The sequence below is a fragment of the Camponotus vicinus genome, unplaced genomic scaffold (genome assembly GCF_025532165.1).
Source record: "Camponotus vicinus isolate PSW18456_S1 unplaced genomic scaffold, iyCamVici1.0 SCAF_5, whole genome shotgun sequence".
Taxonomy (NCBI): Eukaryota; Metazoa; Arthropoda; class Insecta; order Hymenoptera; family Formicidae; genus Camponotus; species Camponotus vicinus.
The window spans coordinates 4,711,395-4,727,866 of record NW_028141977.1 but is presented as its reverse complement, the minus strand read 5'-3'; the positions used below and the strand labels follow the sequence as shown (position 1 = coordinate 4,727,866).

Genomic DNA, 16,472 nt, shown 5'->3' with positions numbered 1-16,472 from the left:
GACGCGTCAGCAGTCGTGTATACGATCTAAACTGCACCAAGTATACACGATCTGCGAGACAAAAATTGATCTGAGTCCGTACGACGATAAGCGGTATATCGTACCCGAAACCACCGATATGTTACCGTGGGGACATTATAGAATACCTTTGTAAATAAATGTATATTTTGTTTATTATTAATTGTATATTTTGTACATAATCATGTATATATTTTTATATTTTATACATTTTATATATTTTTTTATTTTAATAAATTTTATATTTTTTATACACATATTTTATATATTTTAATAAATATTTACAATACATTATTTTTATGTATCCAAGAGTTGTGTGATTTATCCATTCCCAACCATTTCACATATACGTCATCACCCTTTTCCCGCAAAATTTTTTCCACGAGATATACGTCGGGATTAGCGACGCGTTGTAACTCGTATTCGTAGAATCCTCCAGCGACGGGATTTCCACGCGAATCTTCGAGTATGAATGTCGCGGGATTAGTTTTCTGTACCTCGACAATCTTAAAAACTTCGGTCGTCCAATTAGGTGTGAAACCTTTTTCAAAGATGGTCTTGTATTTACTCACGCGTACCGATTCGCCTACTTTAAATTTTGTCAGAGCCGCAAATTTTACGTTGCTATACACCGTATTTAAAAGTTTTTCGGCGATCGCTGGAATGACATCGGCAGGTCTCATACCGATGGTGCGATGTTTTCGCGTATTGTACTCTGCAACGAGTCGAGATAGCTCGTCAATCCATTTGTAATTTCTGTTGAGCGTAAACATTTTCCACATATTGTTTTTCAAAGTACGGTTGAATCGTTCCACGACCGAGGCTTTCATAACGGAATATGTTGAGTAATGATTAATGTTGTGTTTCTTCATGAGTTTCTGCACACTCGCGTTGTAAAATTCTTTTCCTCTGTCGGTTTGAAAATTTTTCGGACACCTTTTATCATCTCCAATAATCTTTGCGATCGTTTCGGACATTTCGTTTCCGTTCTTACTCTTGAGCGGTACAGCCCACGCGTACTTGCTCAACACATCGATAACTGTGAGTATGTATTTATGACCCTTGTTGAGTCGAGAGTACGAACGCATGTCGACCACGTCCGCCTGCCACAGATCGTCGTATCCGCGTACAATGACGCGTCTTCGTGGAAAATTTCTTCTCGCCGGAGCATGTAATTCCTCGACTAGTTGTCGCTTTTCGGAGGTGTTTTTTTTCTTTCGCACGTTTGATCGAGGCATAATTAATATTGCGATATTAGTATGTCTCGTTTACTGTGCCGAGTCAGATGTTGCATATCTCAGCACATTCTTTATCTCGTCCATCATTATGGACGTAGCGCCTGCACGTTTATTTCGAGCGCGATAATTTTTTGCTCAATTTCTCCCTGTCGATCTAACAAAAGTTTATCCACGTATCGTTTGTGGACGGCGTCAGTATCAGCTTCCGGTTGCGCTACGCGTTGAATCTTGCGCGACCTTGCGTCAAAGCCGATAGTAGTCTGGCAGAGAGCGTTATCGCGAACGTAATTTCTCAATAATCCATTCCATTGATAGTACAAATTATTCGACGTTCCGAGCGATAATCCAAATTTATTAATCGACATTTCGGTACCGAGAACTTTGACCTAATGACATATCGTCGACGCATAGTTTAATTTATAATAATGCCGGCCTCGCGAAGTTCTTCGATAATTGACAAGATTTCATTGTCGTGAGCATTGTTGCCGGCTCGACGCGAGGCGTCCAGCAATCGCAAACGATCTACCAATTCGTTGGGATCGTTCCAATGCACGTAATCGATCATGTTATCGCTTAGCGTCATGGTGCGCGGCGCGTCTATACCTCTTCCCACCTTTCTATCGGGGAATAATGGCGTAATTATATATTTGTACTTGTATCCTTTGTTACATTTAATAGGATTAACTTTGTTGTCACGTTTATGCGCATTTGTTGCTATTATTATACTTTGATATTTATATACAAATCGTCTTGAGTGTATTTTTTATGATTGGGAATATTTCTAAAAATCAAATCGTAGATACCTTCGGTTCCCGTATATTTTATTCCATCGATAATTATATTATCTTTCATGTCCACATCGAAACGTTTATCACCGAGCATCATTCCTTCGCTGGTAAATTTAACACCGTAGACGTAATCCATACTCTTATTTTTATCAACACTCATGATAGCTCCTATATATTTTTGTGCTAGTGGACCGAAATGATCTCGGAACGTTTTCTGACCTTCGGACGTTTCTAATTCGTGTCGGACCGATGTTACAAACGAATCGGGCGTGGTCTCATAAATTTCTTCGACGGACGGGGATGGTATTGTTTGACGCGGTTGTACTTTTATCGGAGTAGAAACAGTAGCCATATTAGAAAATTGTTTCCTTCGTTTTGATCGATTCGGTGTCGAATATATCGGCGAATCGTTTATCGGCATATTTATCCGTGCTCGCTTTATTCCTTGCTTTGACTCTTTTATTTTTTCCTCGTGCTTCTCTCCGAACGTCAAACTCAATGGCTCGATTTTCGGCGCATCAGATTCCATAGTATTTTCGACAAGCTGTTTTAAAGGTTCGGTAATTGGCTTAAATTGTCTTTCCAATGCAACGTCTTCTTCCATTTTACCAGTTTTCAAAGCGCGATATTTTTTGCGAATTGATTCGCTCGTTTTCGCAATCTCTCTCGCAATCTTTTCACGATCGCCATTCATGATGCTCGATCGATGTGTCGATGACGACTGATCGCTTTACGGTATCGCGAAATCATTAAATCCTCTTCTATATCGTCCATTGATCAACGTACTGTCTTTATCAATGACTACGAAGCCATATTTGCGTTGCCAACATTTCTGACACAATGCGCGGAAATCGTCGTAAGACATGTCGGTATTTACATGATCGTTGTACACATGTTTCAAGTTTGTGCCGTCTTGTTTAAATAAAATCAAAAGATTCGCATTGTCGCGTATAAGATGCTTAGGTATCTTGGCGTACGTTTGACAAAGATAGAAACAGTCGACGCTCGAGTGTCGACCCATTGCAAAGTACTCTCTTATCGTATCTTGCTTGTTGCATGCCACGTCATCAAAGATAAAGATGGAATTCGGAAGCGCCTGGCTCGGTGGAATGACATCGCTGTTATTAGAGAATGTAAAATAACCAATTTCGTCTATAGGTGCTAGTAAATTTTCCAAGTATCTATATTTCGGTTGTTGAAGCGATTTCGAGTATACGTACACGTTCTCGAAACGTACACCGTACGGACTTTCTATCAAACTAATCAACACGTTTGTTTTACCGCAGTTTGAAGGGCCGCAAACGATACCGCGTATAGTAGTCGGTAGCATGTTTCCATGCTTGCGTACTTTTTTCTCCGATATTAGTCTATCGTCGAAATTTGATACTTTGATTATCCGCGCTTGTCGCACGAACCGCATGTTTCCTCTTTCGAATCAATTTTGCGAATGATCGAGGGGGAGACCTATTTATAGAGGTGTCTCGACTCGAAACAGCTCAGTATCAAAAATGTTTCTCCTTCTGTCGGATAAAAGAGACATTCTCTGGCTTACCGCTGAACAACTGCAGTATATCCCAAAGATTGTTTTACTGCAAAATTTTGGTGATTACGTGGAACGATTGTGGGACAAGCTTCCAGAATATATAAAGGCTGATTCGGAGGTTCGACAATATCGTTCGTGCATGCGACATTACAATCAGCCGTGGCAGCGAACACACATCGACAGTCCGCCACCGTTAATAAAAGATTGCTACGAATGTCAGCGAGAATCGTAAGAGGTAGCGGTCTCTTAAATCGTGCGATAAACGCGCTTCCCATCGAATTACATATTCCCGGTTATCAGTTTTGCGGCCCGGGAACTCGATTAGAGAAACGATTGGCTAGAGGCGATCGAGGCATCAATCCATTGGACGCCGCTTGTCGCGAGCACGACATTGCTTACTCGCGAAGCAACGACTTCGGTCAACGACACGTCGCGGATCGCATACTAGCTGCAAGAGCGCGAGAACGCATTACCGCGAGGGATTCGACTCTTGGCGAAAGAGCAGTCGCTACGACTGTTTGGGCGGCAATGAAGGCAAAGACAAAACTCGGCATGGGGATGAAAAAACCGTCGACGACAAAGAGGAGGAAAAAACGAATACTTCCAGTAGCGAAACGCGGTGGTAAAAAAAAAAACCCTTTGTTTAGAGTCCCTAGCTTTTTAGCCAAAGAGACTATATCTAAACCTTTATTTTTTTTTTCTGTAATACATTTCATTTCCTTATAAATAACTTAACCTATATATAATCTTATATCTAAATCGTCTGGATGAGTTCGAGATTGCGTTCCGCCTTACTGTTTCGCCTTTAAGCGAGTTTCGGCGACGCAGCGTGCACATCATCATACGACTAAATTTTCTCATTCCTATTGGGTCTGGGTGGACTCGAACCCGCGTTCCGCCTACTCTTCGCCTCAGGCAAGTTTCAGCGACGCAGTGCGCACGACCACCGTCCGACCCAATGTAAAACGCGGTGGTATTTTACCACTTTTACCGTTGTTGGGAGTTGTCGGTTCTTTGGTCGGCGGGAATCGCAAAGGCGGTAAACGATAGCAAGGCGGCGCAACGTCAGCTGGAAGAGTTGCAGCGTCACAATCGCGCTATGGAAGGTCGCGGACTTTATCTCGCTCCGTACAAGCGTGGACAGGGATTCTCAACAAAGTCTAAGAGAAAAAAAAAACGTCGAAAAAACATTAAAAATGCCTACGGGTGCGACAACTAACGTGCAATTGGAACAATTGGCGAAACGTATGCACATATCTTTCTTTAGAGGTGTTTTCATGCACAACAATTTACCGATAAGCGGTGTACGACAAAACGAGAGCGGTATCGTCAATTTGGATGACGTTGATGGTCCCGGTACTCATTGAGTAGCGTACGCAAAGAGGGGAGATCGTGTTGTATATTTCGACAGTTTTGGAAATCTTCGACCACCCAAGGAACTTGTGCGATATTTCGGACGAGTGAAAATTGCATACAATTACGCATCTTATCAAAGTTACAATCAGAGCATCTATGGACAGTAGTGTTTAAAATTTCTTCAAACAGTCGACAATCAATTTAAACCCTAACAATCCATCGTCACGACTCAGTATTCGTTCAACATGTCAATGACACTTACGTTGACTGGCAAAAGCAGCGTTCTCGCTGTAAGCTATTTTCCCGCTATAGATTTGACCGATGCCGATTACAAGCTCGGATTAACGGATTTTGAAACTTATCATACGATTCCAAACGTAAATTTTTCGAATAATAAATTTTACTTTGGCAACGACGACAAAGAAATTACGATTCCCGAAGGATCGTACGAATTGCATGCTATAAATGACTATCTCAAACGCGCAATTTTGCAAGATGAACACCTTTCCAGAGATGTTGAAAACGATTATGATGAGGAATATCCAATAGCGCTCCGCGCCAATCATAGCACGCTAAAGAGCGAAATCAAATGCGCCTACAGAATAAACTTTACCAAACCCGACAATGTAGGATCCTTGCTTGGATTCTCGTTGAATCGTATATTGCAACCTCACAAGTGGTACGAATCGGACGAACCGGTTAAGAGGATGCCGGAGTCGCAGCCGAACTCCGACGGGTAGGCGCCCTCATTTTAACATAACTAAAAGTGTCGGTACATTACCAACACTTATAGTTATGTTACCGACAGTATTGTCTAGAATAAAAAGACATGCATATTTTAGAAAGAGCAATGTGAAAGCTTTTCTTTACATTGTGTTTAATTGTGTTTATTGGAAAAAAAAATGTGTTGCATTTTCACTGCTCTATCGTCTCGTACAAGCAACGATTTTAGAGCATAGATCTGTCTTTATTGCATACATATTGCACAATTCTACTATTGCTCTCATTAGTTATGTCTTTATATATATAATAAAAATATAATTATATATATATATATATATATATATATATATGAAAATATATAAAATATGTAAAAATATATGAAAAATGTAAAAAAATATATATATTGTCAAAATACTGATATGTATAATAAAATCATATTGTGAATATATTTATAAATATTATTAGTAAATTTTACAAATATACAATATTACTTCAAATAACTTGCACAATACATTTAATATTATTAGCTTTTGATTATATCGATTAGTAAACGAGTCGTGCATAATTTGTAATTTGTTAAAAAAGTTATACGCAAATATCCTTTTTATTGTATATACAGAATGTCGCAGCGCATTATAAATAAGCGCTTGTAGAGCGCAGTAAATTGAACAACAGTCCCATATCATTTTGCGCGATTGTCGCAATAATAACAGAAATATTGAATAAAATCGGACGAATGTGTGTGTGTATGAGAGAGAGAGAGAGAGAGAGAAAGAGAGAAACGTTCGGCCACTCGTGCTACAGCATGGGCCAGACATTTCGTCGGCACGCGGCAAGGGGAGGGTCAGCGCGGTGCGGCGATAGCGGTGTAAGCAATGGCAGCGGCGCGCCGCGCTGACCGTTCTCTTGCCGCGTGCCGACAAAATGTCTGGCCCATGCTATAGCACGAGCGGCCGAACGTTTCTCTCTCTCTCTCTCTCTCTCTCATACACACACACACATTCGTCCGATTTTATTCAATATTTCTGTTATTATTGCGACAATCGCGCAAAATGATATGGGACTGTTGTTCAATTTACTGCGCTCTACAAGCGCTTATTTATAATGCGCTGCGACATTCTGTATATACAATAAAAAGGATATTTGCGTATAACTTTTTTAACAAATTACAAATTATGCACGACTCGTTTACTAATCGATATAATCAAAAGCTAATAATATTAAATGTATTGTGCAAGTTATTTGAAGTAATATTGTATATTTGTAAAATTTACAAATAATATTTACAAATATTCACAATACATTTGTTGCCTCGAAATAATATATTTATATCGAGAATAGAATGGGCCCCTCCATCGCCCATTCCTGTGAGACGCAACCATTATATATGTATTTTTTTCGTCTCTCCGATATATGCAAACGAGATATTTGCATTGACGTCTTTTTCCAACGATATTCATTTTGGAAAAGGGGACAGTCCATTTTCTGCTACAATTTAAAAAAAATGTTGCCTCATATATTTCACATTAATGGAATATTTCTCCTTACAAGGATTTCCTCCTAAGGCTATAGTTGTAGCGAAAGCTGCAGCATAAATTCCACAGGATATACCATCAGGTTGTGCTTGAACCTTTTCAAATATAATATTATTTTTATTTATTTGTGGATAACGGCGATGAATATAATTTTTTTCTTTAGGCACCAATTTATCGTATGTACAACCAGGTAAACTATCGTACACTCGAAGTTTGATGCCGTCACAAAAAATACATCGCCAATGATCACTACAATTTCCTCCAATAATTTGTAAGCTTTTGTCGCTACGACTTGCTACAATTATATGAGGATATTCCAAATATAGCACACTTTGTGTTTCAAAATGAGAATCATCTCTTATAACGCGTAATAGTAGGTCTAATGATTCGTCATTTATTTTGCTACCTATAGGTAAAACATTATCCTTTACTACATATAAAGGAGCAACTGAATTATCTAAAAATTCTCTTTGCTTTGCTACATCGTCTTCAGTTAGTTCTCTATTTTTGGAGTAACTAACAACGATGCAATCGTCATCTTGTTCTGCACTCGGAGCAGTAACAATAGTTGCTTCCATTGCTAAAATATTGGAAACATTTATTTCAGATTCGAAACATTCATCTTTTTGGATAATGTTTTCGTCTTCTGAATTACATTGTCCAAGACTTTTTCGCTTAATAATTTTTTTCGCTGCTTCTTGTTGAGCTTCAATTATGTATCTTGGATTTCTAATTGGCATATGTCTATTATGCCGACTATCCAAGATTTCTGGAAGCATGCAATCATAATAGAAACGTGTTAAAAAGGGCAGCATTTTATTATTCCAAAATACATTGTCCCTATTAACACGTACTATTTTCATGCATTTTGGCGTCCATACAGCGAAAATACAATAATCTCGCTGCGTTATATTTAACTGCCCTTGAATTTGATAGAAAAATCGATGATTCTGATTCATCTTATTTGAATTTTTCTTATCAAAGATGCCTTTTAGTTGAGGCAGCGTTTTTATGGCCTCTTCCGCTGTTAAATGCTCAGCTGACAGAGGACATTTTATTTCTACCAGACCATCTTTATCAATGAGTCCATCAGGAGAAGCACCTAAGCATGGATTTTCAATGTCAATGAATAATCCGCAAGTTTTAATCTCCTTTTTTAATGTTATGGCCAATTCTGTTTTCGCAATATTTTCTTTCTCGCGACCATATTTCATAGCCGCGGTATCGATTGAAGGAGGAAATAAAATATTTTTTACAATTGCAGCGCAAGACGTTGTCGGTCTCATGCGACATACGATTCCAAAATTAGACGCCGTCAACATTTCCTGTCTCAATGAGTGCCACAAATCAGATTCACTTTGCTCCATTGTATCACGTTCAATTTGTCTCCAATTTTTGGCATTTTCAAGCAACTTTTCCAAATGATTTTGTCGAAGTTGCTCAAAAACATCAAGTGGGAGATCCGGCTTTTGTGATTGCGGGCCATAATGACAATCTGTTCCTGATTCCCGCTTAAACTTTTTTGCCTTCCATTCATTTCTCGAGATTCTCTGGTTCTTGCAACTTTTGCTTGTCGTCGCTTTTCCAAAGTCTCGATAATGGGAGGAACACTTTTACATATATTTTGATGCACTTGCGTGAGAACTTGTTGTGTATTATATTGCACAACTGCCCCCGCAATTCTACCATTATAGGAGCCTCGATTACCAAAATTGATGCGCTTTCCACCAATTTCTTTGCAGATTATCGAGTTGAACGATTCTGCAGGATTATTGGTTAATTTCAGCAACAAACTATCAGAATAAGCGCTTAAATATATCATAGCACTCTCTACTTTTTGATAAAGACCGTGCAACTTGAGAAACGGTACATAATTTTTCTCCATTTTGTCAGCACAGTCACAAATACGATCGCGTTCTTTACATCGTTTATGTTCACCAAATATATGGCTAGGAATATTTAATATATCTTTTTGCAATTCCATAGCCTTATAATGATCTGGTTGCTCTTCTTTTCCTCGTAAATCGATTGCTTTTATCACTTCTTTTCATATCTTCAAAATGTTGTTTTTTACAACATTTCGTAGATAGACGAAACCACGCTTTCTTTGCATTTTTTGCTGAGTTGTTTCTGCTACAATTCTCAACTTTTTGCAGAGATTGCGAAGCAAATGATTTGTACATTCAATTTTTTTCACAGTAATCATTTGTTTGCGATATGGTCTGCTATCAACGATGGTCTGATATACGCTGCTATCACCATCGGCAATAATTGTTCTATAGATCATTCCATGCATTTCCAGGCTACTTTTAAAGCCTTCTGCTATGGCGTCGCTCTCCATACTTGTGGAGCTTGCGTTACGATCGAAATTTTTGTAACATTTATGGTGTCTTGGTTCGATTCTATTTCTTTCCGCCATATCACATATCGTGCAAAATTTATTGCGGACACCGACAAAAAGAATCTTTTTTGTGCGGTAACCAATTATTGCACCAACGCCGGAAAGAGAATCGTACGCGTTGCCGTACGATCTCTTCATCCAACTACCATCCGCTATAACAGTTATATACGGAATACCGTTTATTGTTTCTTTTCTTTCGAGAGCGAGTTGCTTTTCAACTTCGCCAGCTATTTTCATATTTTCCATAGCTGTTGTCTCAAAATCATCGATTACCTTTTCTCGATATTTGATATAAGTTTTATCGGACATACATGGAATATTTATAGCTGCACACAGCTCTTCCAATTGGGCAAAACCAATTCCAACTGTGATAGTTCCTGCTACAGCAGCCGTATTAACGTCCAATGTTTCCGGCTCTGTGGGTTCTGACCAGATATTGGCTTCATAATTGCACATTTGGTATTTGAAGAACAACTGCGTCATTAATCCATTACGACGAGAATTTATGAGTTTCCAATCTTTAAATTGGCACTCTATTCCTCGCGCATGATTATCAAATGTTCTGTGGATTTCATTCCACATAAAAGAGATGTCGACAATGCGACGGCCTTCGGGCATGCTTTCCTGAATACGATTTGTATCCAGAGGGCCATTATCGATAAGAAAATTATCTTCGCAAAGTTGGACATTTTGATAGCTACACATACCTGTATCTGAAGTTGACTCCAGGCATTGCATTGTTTGGGTACTAACTTTTGAATCCATCATATCGGGAGGAGATTCTACCGACTTCTCAAAATCCATGGATTTATCGCTAGTACCCTTCATGCTCCTGGAGTCATTTGTCTCTTTAATCTGTTTCAATAACTGTCGCCTGTAAAAAAAGAAATGGATTAATATTTTGTATAATATTGTTATTATATAAAAAATAAGAGGTCATTTACTTTATCACTTTATGTAATCCTGAACAAAAATAAAAAATTAAAAATAATCTCTGAAAAATAAGTACAGTCCTTAGCTTATACAATTATTACTGAAAATTATAACTATGACACGATAGATCATGTTTAGACAACATACAAATCATTTTATTCAAAAAACCAAAGCATACATGCAAACCGTATTACATTTTTTTTAATAACCAGCACACGAATAGTCCGCCTCTGGATATATTTTTATAACCAGCACACGAATAGTTCGCCTCTGGATATATTTTTTTAAATAACCAGCACACGAATAGTTCGCCTCTGGATATATTTTTTTTAAATAACCAGCACACGAATAGTTCGCCTCTGGATATATTTTTTTAAATAACCAGCACACGAACAGACCGCCTCTGGATATATTTTTTAAATAACCAGCACACGAATAGTTCGCCTCTGGATATATTTTTATAACCAGCACACGAATAGTTCGCCTCTGGATATATTTTTTTTAAATAACCAGCACACGAATAGTTCGCCTCTGGATATATTTTTTTAAATAACCAGCACACGAACAGACCGCCTCTGGCTTTAAATAATAGGAAAATATGCCAGCCCACGAGTAGACCGCCTCTGGCTTTAAATAATAGGAAAATATGCCAGCCCACGAGTAGACCGCCTCTGGCTTTAAATAATAGGAAAATATGCCAGCCCACGAGTAGACCGCCTCTGGCTTTAAATAATAGGAAAATATGCCAGCCCACGAGTAGACCGCCTCTGGCTTTAAATAATAGGAAAATATGCCAGCCCACGAGTAAACCGCCTCTGGCTTTAAATAATAGGAAAATATGCCAGCCCACGAGTAGACCGCCTCTGGCTTATAAAATGTGTTGAAGAAGTAAAGGACTGTATTCTTATTTTCCAGGTTTTGTTACTTTCATGACTAAATATATATTAATAAACTAAATTAATATTTAAATATATAAAAGAAAATATTACCATTTCATTATTTATTTTCGAAAAAAATTAAATGTATTTTATTTATGGGCAATGAAATAATTTTTAAAATTTTAAATAATAATAGAATAATAGAATCTCTTATTTTTTCGTTAATGATTATTTTGTAATTTTATATAATAATAAAATAATAAAATCTTTTATTTCTTTTTTAATGTATAAAAATATATAAATTGTAAAAATAAATAATTTTTTATAATTAACTCCTGAATCTAGAAATTTTCAAACTGATAAATTAAATAAATGTATCAAAATCATGATAAACAAAGCAAGTAAATAGAAAATATGCCAATATATGGTCGAACTATATCTTTTTATGCCTAATAATATTTCTCGTATACATTTTTCTTTTTTCAAATTACGCGCTGTTGTTGTTTGTGAAACCTTATATATGTGAAGTTAAAGCTACGAGTATAATCATAAAATAATAATTTGATAATCAATTTAATAATATCGATACTATCTTACATATCTTTAAAATCACTGCAATGAATATGTTGTGAAAAAATCTTCGTTAGTGATTTTAAAAATATGTATAGTATTAGTATCGGTATTATTATTGATCATCAATTATGTGACTGTACTATTTTAATTTCAACTTCAGATTATATTTCAAAACCGATAGTAACGGCACATAGTTTGCGAAAAAGGTGATAATTATACATTAATTTACATAAACAATTATAGGTATAACAAAATCTATCTAATATATCCTTCCCGACCAGATATTAGTATATTATCTATTTACTTGAAGTATACAATATAAGTGATACTGAATTATTTGTTCAAATAAATTTTTATTCGTTCAAAGAAAATGCAACATATAATAAGATTTATTAAAATATCAATTTATACAATTTGAATTAACTTACATAATGTAGTCGTTTAGATTATAAAAAAAATTAATATAAAAGGAATTCTTTAATATTTTTCCATTTCATTGTCTTCTGTAAATTATCTTGTATTACTACGGAAATATATTTATAGAAAAGTTGTTCTGCAAATTTCAGTATCTTTTGGTTTTATTATTATAATAGTTCTGATACTGATTGAAACTGTTATAATAATAAAACCAAAAATGATAATGAAATTTGCAGAACAACTTTTACATAAATATATTTCCGTAGTAATACAAGATAATTTACAGAAGACAATTTAATGGAAAAATATATAAAGAATTATTAACTTTTAAAGCTTTTCAGGATTATTACTTTTATATTAATTTTTTTTATAATTAAATAATATAATTTTTATAATTAAATTGTATAAATTGATAATAATAATAATAAATTTTATTTATATATGTTGCATTTTGTATTAACGAATAAAAATTTGTACAAATTATATATATATATATATGTATATATATATATATATATATATACACACACACACATATATATATATATATATATATATATATATATATACACACATATATGTAGAATTATTTTAATGTCGTAACATAATAAATGCAAACAGTGATTGCTATTGTCAATTTTTAGACTTCATAAACAAGATAAAATTAAATATCAAATCAACAGACATTAAAACAATTCCTTTCAATTTAAATAAATAAACCAAGCTTTGTATGTGACTTTTCTTCCTGGACAATCTGTATCGAAACAGAGGAAAATGCTTGGCATCATATTTCTTCCCCATTGTAAAAGAATCACCAGAATATCACTTATATTTCACTGACAAATGAACACTTCAAAATATATAAAACACTTAAAAAAATACTAGATACCACTATAAAAATGTAGAATTATATTATCTTATAGTATTATATTACAATATAATACAAAAATACACGCAATAGCTTATGCAGCTTCGCGTGGATGCAATGACCTATCTCAATCTGACAATGAGAGATATCGAATCGCACGTGAAACAGCAAGTACACAGCGTGTACAGAGATAACGCACACAAGCGAAGCCGCGTACATGTGAGCTCGGCTCAACTAGCTTTATAGAAAAAGACAAATATATGTTTTTCTGTTTCCTTTCTACCAAGCTAAAAGCGACGGGTGACGGGCAACACGCGACACTGCTCGCTTCTTGATACGATGATATGACGACGTTATGTGTTTGTCAGCTTTTTTACATAATATTTTTTTACAGTGATAAATATATAGGAGAAATATATAATACATTTAGCAATTGTATAAGAAAATATTTTTTTCACATTAATTTATAATTACATTTCGCAATAATATTAAATGTCTCACAGATAAAATACTTTTTAATAATCAGCTTCATATTTTTTTATACGTAAAATGAATAAAAGGAATAGTTTATAGTGCATATTTTTAGTATTTTATGCTACATTACATTAAATAAATGTAGCATTAAAAAGTAAAAATATGCACTATAAACTATTACTTTTATTGATTTTAAAAATATCAAGTTACGATTATTAAAAAATATTATGTGTTGGACATTTCATATTATTGCGGAATGTAATTATAAATTTATGTGGACAAAATATTTTCTTATACACACACACACACACACAATTGGTAAATGTATTTTATATTTATCATTGTAAAAAAATATGATATAAAAAGGCTGAAAACATACATAACGTCGTCATATGTATCAAGAAACGAGCAGCGTCGCGTGTCGCCCATCGTCCGTCGCTTGTAGCTTGGTAGAAAAGAGACAGAAAAACATATATCTGTCCTCTTCTATGGCTGCGGTCGGGAAGACGCTTTGGATGCTTTGTAACATCATTCTATCTTTATTCTCATGGAATGTAGAACAAAGATAGAATGATGTTTCAAAGCATCCAGAGTGTCTTCTCGACCGCAGCCTATAAAGCTAGTTGAGCTGAGCTCACATGTACGCGGCTTCGCGCATGTGTGCGCTTGCGTACGCTCCTTTAGCAACGTAGCAACGTGTACAATCTGGCATCATCGCTCGCTACTGCTTCGTGCCTCGTGCCTCGTGCTCGCATTCTTTTGTCGCCTTCGTTGTGCAGCCCATTTATCTATTCTACGCCGCAATATATGATGCGTAAATGTAAGTAAATAATATCTCTCATATTATTCTTTTTATACTCTTTGGCTGATGGCAGAGAACGAGAGTTAGCGCTTACGTCTGCATAGTGATAGACGTAAAATAAGGCAGAGAAAAATATATATGTTACTTATGTATACGTTTTTCTCTGTCTTACTTTACGTCCATGATTACGACAGACGTAAGCGCTAATATCTCGTTCTCTGCCATCAACCTTTCTCTTTCTTCTTTCTTTAATCATTTTTTTCGTCTCTTTTGTTATACTCTTTTGTACTTCAAATAAAATAATTAAATGAGAGTAAAGCGTATTAGACGTGTATATTATATATATATATATATATATATATATATATATATATATAATATATATATATATATATATATATATGAGAGTAGTGTTATATGTAAATATATATATATATATATATATTTACATATAACACTACTCTCATTGCCAGTTTATTATTTTATTTAAATTTAATCATTACAATCTTTATAATTTTTATATTTCTTTTTCAGCACGAAGTGAAGGTGCCTCGCGTTCCCAGACGCAAAATAATGCATCGTCTCAGACATCATCACCCCAGATTACTGGAGTGATGATGTCTAAGACGATGCAAGAAGGCACCTTCTGAGAGCCAGGAACAAGTATCGCACACTGCCTCACCCCATATACTACGTAAGAGCGACCGATTTAATAAGGTAAATCCTAAATTTTTTTTGTGCACATGCTTCTATACACAGAGACAGAAAAACGTCCGTTATAGACGCGGTTATAGATATGCATGTGTGAGTATAATAATTTAAAGTTATACGTATATATACGAATCATGCATTATGTACGTGTAAGGAAGAAATCACAGCGAAAGAGAAAATTGCAGGAGATATTTCGATATTATAGCATTATTATAATGATATATACTAATATATTGTTATAATAATGTTACAATATCGAAATATTTCCTACAATTTTCTCTTTTGCTGTATAATTTCTTCGTTACACATACGTAATGCATATTTCGTATATATATTATAACTTCAAGTTATTGTACTCACACATGCATATCTATAACCGCGCCGCCAACGGACATCACTCCTGCCTAGTGTGTGTTCATGAAAAATATATATAAAGTTATGTTTGTTTCAGCGTATCAACGAAGCAGTGCGGCGGGCAGTTAATAAGGAGCGGCGGAAGAGGCATGGCCGTCCATACTTCACTACCGGACCGGCATCAACGCCACCGGCTTATATAATGCCGCCGTCGTCACATCCTTATGTGATGCCGACACCACCGGCGGTATACGTAATGCCGACTTCAACGCCGACCTACCCCGTGGCGTCGGGATACGCAGCACCAGGATACGCAGCACCAGGATACGCGCCATCGGGATACGCGCCATCGGGATACGCGCCATCGGGATACGCGCCACCGGGATACGCGCCATCGGGATACGCGCCACCGGGATACGCGCCACTGGGATACGCGCCACCAAGACTCTAAATTCCATTTATATATATATATATATATATATATATATACACATATATACATTATATAAGATATATAATATATATGACCAATTTTTAATAATTAATTTAAGTTTCAGTGAAGTTTTGACATTATACATACGTCACACTATTAAATTGTTGCAGCAATCTCGAAAGATAATACATATAATAGATTGGAAATTCTTTTTATTTTTACTTAATTTAATTTTTCATTTTCCTTTGCAGATTGTTGTTACAATTTAATAGTGTGACATAGATATAATGTGAAAACCTTACTTTAATTCAAATGAATTATTAAAAATTGTTTATATGTATTATGTATATTATATAATGTATATATGTGTATATGTACATATAGATATATATATATATACATATATACATTATATAATATATATAAT

General features: G+C 35.6%; 1 long non-coding RNA gene and 1 pseudogene across 1 annotated transcript; one reads left to right on the top strand and one right to left on the bottom strand.

Annotated features, from left to right (window-relative positions):
- Positions 1–7,122: 7,122 nt before the first annotated feature.
- Positions 7,123–10,667, bottom strand: LOC145971894 (uncharacterized; annotated as a pseudogene).
- A 4,586-nt stretch (positions 10,668–15,253) lies between these two features.
- LOC145971893 (uncharacterized) lies at positions 15,254–16,063 on the top strand. The gene is made up of 2 exons (XR_014438998.1): positions 15,254–15,264; positions 15,710–16,063. It is a non-coding gene; the product is annotated as an uncharacterized LOC145971893 (long non-coding RNA).
- Positions 16,064–16,472: the final 409 nt, after the last annotated feature.